Below are 8530 nucleotides of genomic sequence, written 5' to 3'. Positions count from 1 at the left end.
AGTTATTGAGCAGGACGTGCATTATTTAAGGACAGGTGTGATATTTGAAATGATCTATAATAATCAACGGCACACCGGAGGGAGGTGTGTCTGGAAACAACCACAGTTGCTCCTGCTAAGTGGTGATGAAATACAGGATACACATGAGTAAGTATCAATCACAAGCACAGAACAGCATAGTTCCACTAAACTGAAACTGACCGTTTAAGAGCCCAGTGAGTAAGAGGGTGAATCAACACTATTTAGACACAGATGGTACTGAGGAAAACATCACAAACAGAGAGGGAGTTAAAGCCAGTGTTGATTACTGGTGTGTGAATGAATCACAGGTCACACATACAGTGAGCTCTGGTTGGGGCTGTCGTCGCCATGCTGTTGTCGTGCAAACCATCCCTGAGCTCTGAGTCAGGTTCTTACGACATCACAGGTACACCCGCACACCTCACATGCTGACCAGAACGGACACGTCGCGTGTGCGAGCGTCGCAAAATAAATGTTGAAATCCATGTTATTCAATTATGGCGCCAACGAGCGTCTGCGATGCCAAGGGCTAAAATAGAACTCCTTTCTATTTCTGACGCAGATCACGCTGCAAGTCCTGCCTCTCCCATCTCCTCATTGGTTTATAGAAGCAAGTACCCACGTGCCATCTCCTCATTGGTTATACCCACGTGGGTGATTGAAAGACAAACTGTTTTGCCGGTTGTCATGGTAATACTATGAAAGTTTAGATGCCGATCACCATATAAGTTTAAGTATGAAAAAGCCCGGGAGGAGGAGAGATGACCAGAAACGATTCGGTTGGCCATTTTATGTGTGGATTAATTGTCGGAATAGAGGACCTTGTGCATATCAGGTAAAATAACAACTCAATGTTTATATCCCAGGACAAATTAGCTAGCAAAAGCAAGCAGCTAAACAGGACTAATAAGCTAATGCTTTTCGACCTGTCCCCAAATGAATGTCATTGGTTCAGAGTTTGTTTCGATATTTTAACCTGCATGTCGTGATCGCGTTTGGTGTTGGGGGACAAAATAAATGTATGCACGGTAGGGCACGATGGCGCACGATGGCGCACATGCGCAGCCGGTTTGGGTTCCGTGTCTGTGACACATGGAGAGACCATAATATGCAATTATAAAGAAATAAGCCAGTTCGTTGATCCATGCATGTGAAGTGTAAATAAGCATAACATATGTTTGTTTTTAAATGTCTGCTTTTGAAGATATGTATGTGCGTGTGTAGTCCTATGTGTGTCACAGCACCATGTTAATCACAGAAACTCTCCATAGACAGTCGGATCTGCCTGTGTTCGTTTCTGTGTTTCATGTGGACATGCAGCCAGCCTCTGTATTGTCCTGATGAAGAAGAATGAACCATTCCCACGGACTACTCCCAGACAACATTGGCCTGTCAAGCTTTCCAGGCACGCCTGACAAAATGGCCCATTCACGTGCACTTAACGTGGCCCCACACTGTTCCTCTATGGACCACTTTATGTGTCTCTCTCTGCTCTGTCACTGTAACCGGCACACTGAGTCCGCCGGCCTCCATTCGCCCCCTCATGGCTCCTGTTCCCTGTCCGCAGGCCAAATGGACCAGAACTCAGCTTGGGGCCTGCGCCAGCAGACAGATCTTCTCCTCTCCCCCCTGGTTCAGCTGGGGGATTCACCATTAGAGTCTCAGCTGAACACAGAGAAATAAAGAGAGGACATTGGAGTTCCAAAGACTGGCTCCTGGCCAATCCTCCCTATCCCTGTCTAGACAGGTGAGACTCATCCTCTAGACTCCTCTGTCTGTCTGTCTGTCTGTGTCTGTCTGTGTCTGTCTGTCTGTCTGTCTGTCTGTCTGTCTGTCTGTCTGTCTGTCTGTCTGTCTGTATGTCTGTCTGTCTGCTCTAAAAGGAGAATGCGGTCATGTGAATTCCCAGAAGCATTTCTGAGGTGAGAAAGTGCCAGAACAAAGAGAGGAGAAACAGATAGCCCTCCCTCCTCCTCTGAATCCAGCCACATGGTCCGTCACTAATACTAAGACAGGGGCAAGAAACACCCTACATTCAACGTTTCCAATATGTGATGAATCTTGCTGGCTACGTCTAATGGATGTAAGCTTCCTCTCGAGGTTCCTTATCATTCTGTACAGAGGACAGCTGATTGACGAGTCTGAAGGTGAGTCAGGAGAGCTTTACGGGGGCAATGTCAAAAGGGATTCCTTTCACCTGCATTTCTCCTGAACTGCAAAGGAGGGATCTCCTATACATCCACCCGTCTCTCTATCACGAGGAAGCGTTCTTGAATAGTTGGTGTTATCCGTATCTACACAAGATACATTTGCTGAAGTCACGGGTTGTTATGTCTGTGTGTGTGTGTGTGTGTGTGTGTGTGTGTGTGTGTGTGTGTGTGTGTGTGTGTGTGTGTGTGTGTGTGTGTGTGTGTGTGTGTGTGTGTGTGTGTGTGTGTGTGTGTGTGTGTGTGTGTGTGTGTGTGTGTGTGTGTGTGTGTGTGTGTGTGTGTGTGTACATGTCTGTGTGCTTGCTTGTATGCATGTGTTCACCCATTTACGCTCTGTGTGTACAAGCGTGTATCTGTTGATGTGTGTGTGCTCTTTAAGCACACACCCAAGAGCCTACTTATTCCACCATTATATGGAATTGATGAGTGCATTACACTGCTGAATAAAATGACCCCTGTGAATCTCCATTAGAACACGGTGGCTTAATTAAACAAACGTATCACCATATGTCATGTAGCTAAGGGCTGCACAGCTACACATTACATTTCCCTGCAATGAAAATGACACTGACGTTAAGCCACAGACAAATTGGAGAGCTACTATGAAATCACCAACTAACCCCCTCATGGTTTTGCCCTCCATTTCAAATGGAAAGTGTTGGTGTGCAGTGGTTTGGACCTGCGGAGAATTCAGATAGGAAAGGATCAATAATTCAGGGACCAAGCGAAGCAGGATCCACAGAGGGTCCTGGGAGATTAGAGTGGGAACCAGCACATCACACCACTACTGAGCTGGGGCAATTTGAGCTAGGTTGAACTAAGAAGTGCAGGCATTGGGGCTGGATGCTGCATTCAGACTAGGAGGATGGACTGGGCTAGTCTGGGCTTGGCTGGGCTTAGATGGCCCTTATATAGAATATAGAATGTGGTGGGGTGGGCTTTTAAAGGCTTTCTCAGTGGGAGTGCAGAGGACGTGTAGCAGAGAGGAGATGAGGAGTGAGGAATCTGGCCTCTGGGCTGCCGGCAGGTCTGTGGGAAGGAGGACATCTTGCAGGACTAGGAGGAGGAATAAGTCTCTCCAGAGGGAACAGACAGTTCCATCTCAAGGTGGATCAGGTGATTAGGGTGGAGGAATGAACAGTATCTCAAATCAAATCAAATCAAATGTATTTCTATAGCCCTTCGTACATCAGCTGATATCTCAAAGTGCTGTACAGAAACTTCAGGTAACTCAGAGGATGGGAGAAAGAAATCAAAGAAATGAATAAATAAATGAATAAATGAACAAATGAATGAATAAACATGAACAAGCTAACGAACAAACACACAAACAAATGAAGAAGGAGCTACAAATATGCGTAAACTGATGTGTTTTCAGCATCATCAAGGCCTGGAACTTCCATTCCCCTCCAGTGGAACTAAAATCACATCCCCTTTCCTTCGCAGCATCAGCAGTCTACATGTAGACCTCTCAGTAGGAGTCCAAATAACACACAGGCTGATTAAGTCTTCTGAAGATTGGTGAAGTTTATAGCATTTAACGGAAGGGCTAGTCAGTAAGACCCCTCAGGTATATGACCCCTGCTGAGACTGTGACTCAGTAGTACGTAGATGCAAAACAGACCTACAATTACATCAGGAAGAAAACAATCCTTTGTAGAAATACATTGAGATTATATTGCGATACATAAATACATGGAGAACAGTAGATAGTACAAAATGGAAGCAGCTACAGCTCCATAAAGACCCCCTACCCTGGTCCCAGATCTATTTGTGCTGTCTTTGTCATTGTCAATGCCAACAACCATAAGAGCACAACGAGGCTTGGAACCAGGCTATCTAGTCATCTCCAGGCCATCCAATCAGAGGTCAGGTCCAGTCCAGAGCCCCAGGCCAGTAGTAGTACTTCAGCAAGTGGGATGAGAGCTATAGTCTTATCCATAATGTAAGGTAGTGATGCTGGTGAGCTAGTGATACATGGCTTATCTCAACAGGTCATGATTAATCGGACTGCCCTGGCTCTAGAGGGGAAAGGGTTGACCTGATTACCGCAGGCAGGCAGGCAGGCAGGCAGGCAGGCAGGCAGGCAGGCAGGCAGGCAGGCAGGCAGGCAGGCAGGCAGGCAGGCAGGCAGGCAGGCAGGCAGGCAGGCAGGCAGGCAGGCAGGCAGGCAGGCAGGCAGGCAGGCAGGCAGGCAGGCAGGCAGGCAGGCAGGCAGGCAGGCAGGCAGGCAGGCAGGCAGGCAGGCAGGCAGGCAGGCAGGCAGGCAGGCAGGCAGGCAGGCAGGCAGGCAGGCAGGCAGGCAGGCAGGCAGGCAGGCAGGCAGGCAGGCAGACAGACAGACAGACAGACAGACAGACAGACAGACAGACAGACAGACAGACAGACAGACAGACAGACAGACAGACAGACAGACAGACAGACAGACAGACAGACAGACAGACAGACAGACAGACAGACAGACAGACAGACAGACAGACAGAGACTAGACAGTGCTATTGTGGTGGTAGAGTGGAGTATTGTGGTACAACAATGACGTTTCTGTTGTGTACATTCAGCAGCATTGCTGAAGATAATTCTTCCTCACTCTCATAAGAAAAACAGAAACTAGTCGGATTTGTTTGTCTCAGCATTATTTTACCCACCATGCAGTGTGTGTGTGTGTCCCTCCTCCCTGTACTCAGAGTTCTCATAGTAGGTTGTGCCAAGGATCTGACAGCCACTCAGCCTCCAGATTATTGTCTAGGAGTAAGTACTGTAGTGCCTCATCCACTCCATCACTACCCAGCCCAAACCCCAGCCTCACCATTCACTGCCTGCCTCTGCAAAAAAATGGACCTGAGTTTGACAAATGAGGGAAATTAACCACTGGTTTGTCATGCCCTCCAGACCTGGCAACCCAGCAGGGTTTGTGGTTGGAGCAGATCGACCCAAGAAAATATTATTTTTAGGGCTTTGTTTTTGTGTCTTGATCTAGGCTATTAACTATGCCACCTCAGCTATGCTTCAGAGTGTGTACACCCCATCGAGATAAACATATTCAGTGAAAAAGCACATCGCAAATCATAAACTCCCAATGGGCATGGTAATACAATGAGGAGGAGGATGACAGCGGTGGCGTGCAGCGTGCGAGCTGGAGCCAGCACTGTCGAAGCGGTTTGATGTGTGCATGCAACATTAGCACCGCGTTACAGTCCACAGCCAGCCAAACCAATTGTACAGAGAGGAGCCGTCTATCCCTCTGTCAAACGATGTAGCGACTGCACATCTGTGAGTAGGGTCTCTGAATGGTGATGAGAATCTCAGTCAGTCAGTCACATTCAGAATCTCAGTCAGTCAGTCACATTCAGAATCTCAGTCAGTCAGTCACATTCAGAATCTCAGTCAGTCAGTCAGTCAGTCAGTCACATTCAGAATCTCAGTCAGTCAGTCAGTCAGTCAGTCAGTCAGTTCAGAATCAGTCAGTCAGTCAGTCAGTCAGTCAGTCAGTCAGTCAGTCAGTCAGTCAGTCAGTCAGTCAGTCAGTCAGTCAGTCAGTCAGTCAGTCAGTCAGTCCATCCATTGAGACCAGGGCCAGTAATGAGGGCAGGTTGGAATAACTCCTTCTTTGTCATCATGCTCCCCAACTGCTGCAATCTCACCATCCGTCCATCGACCCATTCATCCCGCAACACTTTAATCCCCCACCACACACACACAGAAAGGAGGCTTTTCATTTGGTCCTTCCTTCTTCCATGAGACACTTCCATCCCGTTCGCTCTGCCTCCCCTTCTCCCCCTCATGTGTTTTCTCACCTGTGTGATTAGAAGGGATAAGGGAGGACGTGGGAGGGAGGGGAGGGGAGGGAAGAGACTATTTAACTGTTAATAGGAATCAAACCGGGCCGTGGGAGACAGTTACAGAAACATCCCTCAGGTGGATCCTGCTGGGTCACGATAACCCATTAGTCTTCAAGCCGCCTGTGTACTGAAGAGGCACGCTGTACAAAAACATGACATAAATAGTGTTGTACTACCACTATCTAAGGCAATTACATCAACAAATGCGTTCTACAACAACAATTAGCAGTCTGTTTGAAGTAAATGCCAAGTTTATTCTAATGCCAAGTAAATGCCAAGAACCGATAGATTGCTAGAGAACAGGATGGATAGTGTGATAAGCCTGGTAGGAGAATGAAAGCAACTAACATCAGTCTAAAAAGAAGGTTAATGTGTTGATGTTCTCTGTGTCCAGAGCCAGAATGAGTTTGCAGTGCATGGTGATCCAACAGGTTTCCTGTTATATTTCAGAGGTGTAGAGAAGGTGAAGTATATGGATCTAAAATATAGCAGTTATACAGATGATTAACAAAACATGCACACAATTCATACCGTGGTATTTGTGGTAAAAGTGAATGAAAAAAAGCTGTTTTGATAATGGTTTTCATACACATACCTTGTTCATAATGTAAAGGCCTATGGAATATTCATTGAAGAGGTAAGGGAGGAGGATGGTACATGTGATCTGCATAATAACATACCAATTGGCATACCTTTGTATGCCTCCTCGTCTGTATACAGTGGGGCAAAAAAAGTATTTAGTCAGCCACCAATTGTGCAAGTTCTCCCACTTAAAAAGATGAGAGAGGCCTGTAATTTTCATCATAGGTACACTTCAACTATGACAGACAAAATGAGAAAAGAAATATCCAGAAAATCACATTGTAGGATTTTTTAATACATTTATTTGCAAATTATGGTGGAAAATAAGTATTTGGTCACCTACAAACAAGCAAGATTTCTGGCTCTCACAGACCTGTAACTTCTTCTTTAAGAAGCTCCTCTGTCCTCCACTCGTTACCTGTATTACAGTTTTTCTCAGTCGCTTTGGTGCATTTCTTAGATCAAAGTGCAATTCTTGATACTACTTGTACAAATTCCCAATCATCTAGTCACTTGTGCACATCATTAAAGCAATTTCTTATTCCTTTGAACAAATTGCAATTGATAATGTACAAGTGTCAGCTTTTTTCCACATGATCAATTGCTCATGTCATGTTGATCAAAATATAGTAGATGGTTCTCTGTTGAATAGTCTTACCCCTCAAAACATCTAGGCATTAGTTGTCATGTTTTGTCATTGATTATTGTCATGCAGGTGAAAGAGGACCCAAAAGCGACTTAACAGAAACAGAGTTTATTAAAGTCCAAAACGGAATAACAGAAATCCTCTAGACTTGTAGAGGGGAAACAACTGGAGAAGCGACCACAGACTGCAGGTCGCTTCGGGTAGGCGCAGGCCGTAGTCGACTGAGACACCTGCTCACACGCAGCATCTGATGAAGGCACAAAACACGACAGGACAGGGTGATACACAATCACGGCAAAAACACGACAGGACAGGGCGAAACGCAATCACAGCATGGTGAATACAATACAAGGAACCGACGGGACAGGAACGGATCACAAAGGAATAAATAGGGACTCTAATCAGGGGAAAGGATCGGGAACAGGTGTGGGAAGACTAAATGATGATTAGGGAATAGGAACAGCTGGGAGCAGGAACGGAACGATAGAGAGAAGAGAGAGCGAGAGAGTGAGAGAGGGAGGGGGAGAGAGAGGGATAGGAGGGAAAGAACCAAATAAGACCAGCAGAGGGAAACGAATAGCATGGGGAGCACAGGGACAAGACATGATAATAAATGACAAACATGACAGTACCCCCCACTCACCGAGCGCCTCCTGGCGCTCTCGAGGAGGAACACTGGCAGCAACGGAGGAAATCATAGATCAAACGGTCCAGCACGTCCCGAGAAAGAACCCAACTCCTCTCCTCAGGACCGTAACGAAAAACGATAAAAAGGGAAACTAGGGTACTACTCTAAAAAAAAATGAGAACTAGGGACAGACTGAGACACAGCAAGGGCAGGGACAAGAACAGGAGAGATGCGATGGCAGGGAACAGACTGAGACCCAGCAAGACCAGGAGCAGAAGCAGAAAAAAATTACCAGACTTCTTCTGCGCGCAGTCTGAACACGCAGCCACGAAACGGCGCGTGTCACGCTCCTGAGTCGGCCACCAAAAGCGCTGGCGAATAGACGCAAGAGTGCCTCGAACACCGGGATGACCAGCTAACTTGGCAGAGTGAGCCCACTGAAGAACAGCCAGACGAGTGGAAACAGGAACGAAAAGGAGGTTACTAGGACAAGCGCGCGGCGACGCAGTGTGCGTGAGTGCTTGCTTAACCTGTCTTTCAATTCCCCAGACTGTCAACCCGACAACACGCCCATAAGGAAGAATCCCCTCGAGATCAGTAGAAG

The sequence above is a fragment of the Oncorhynchus gorbuscha genome, linkage group LG25 (assembly GCF_021184085.1).
Source record: "Oncorhynchus gorbuscha isolate QuinsamMale2020 ecotype Even-year linkage group LG25, OgorEven_v1.0, whole genome shotgun sequence".
Taxonomy (NCBI): Eukaryota; Metazoa; Chordata; class Actinopteri; order Salmoniformes; family Salmonidae; genus Oncorhynchus; species Oncorhynchus gorbuscha.
The sequence above is the reverse complement of the archived record's forward strand: the minus strand, read 5'-3'. Positions refer to the sequence as shown.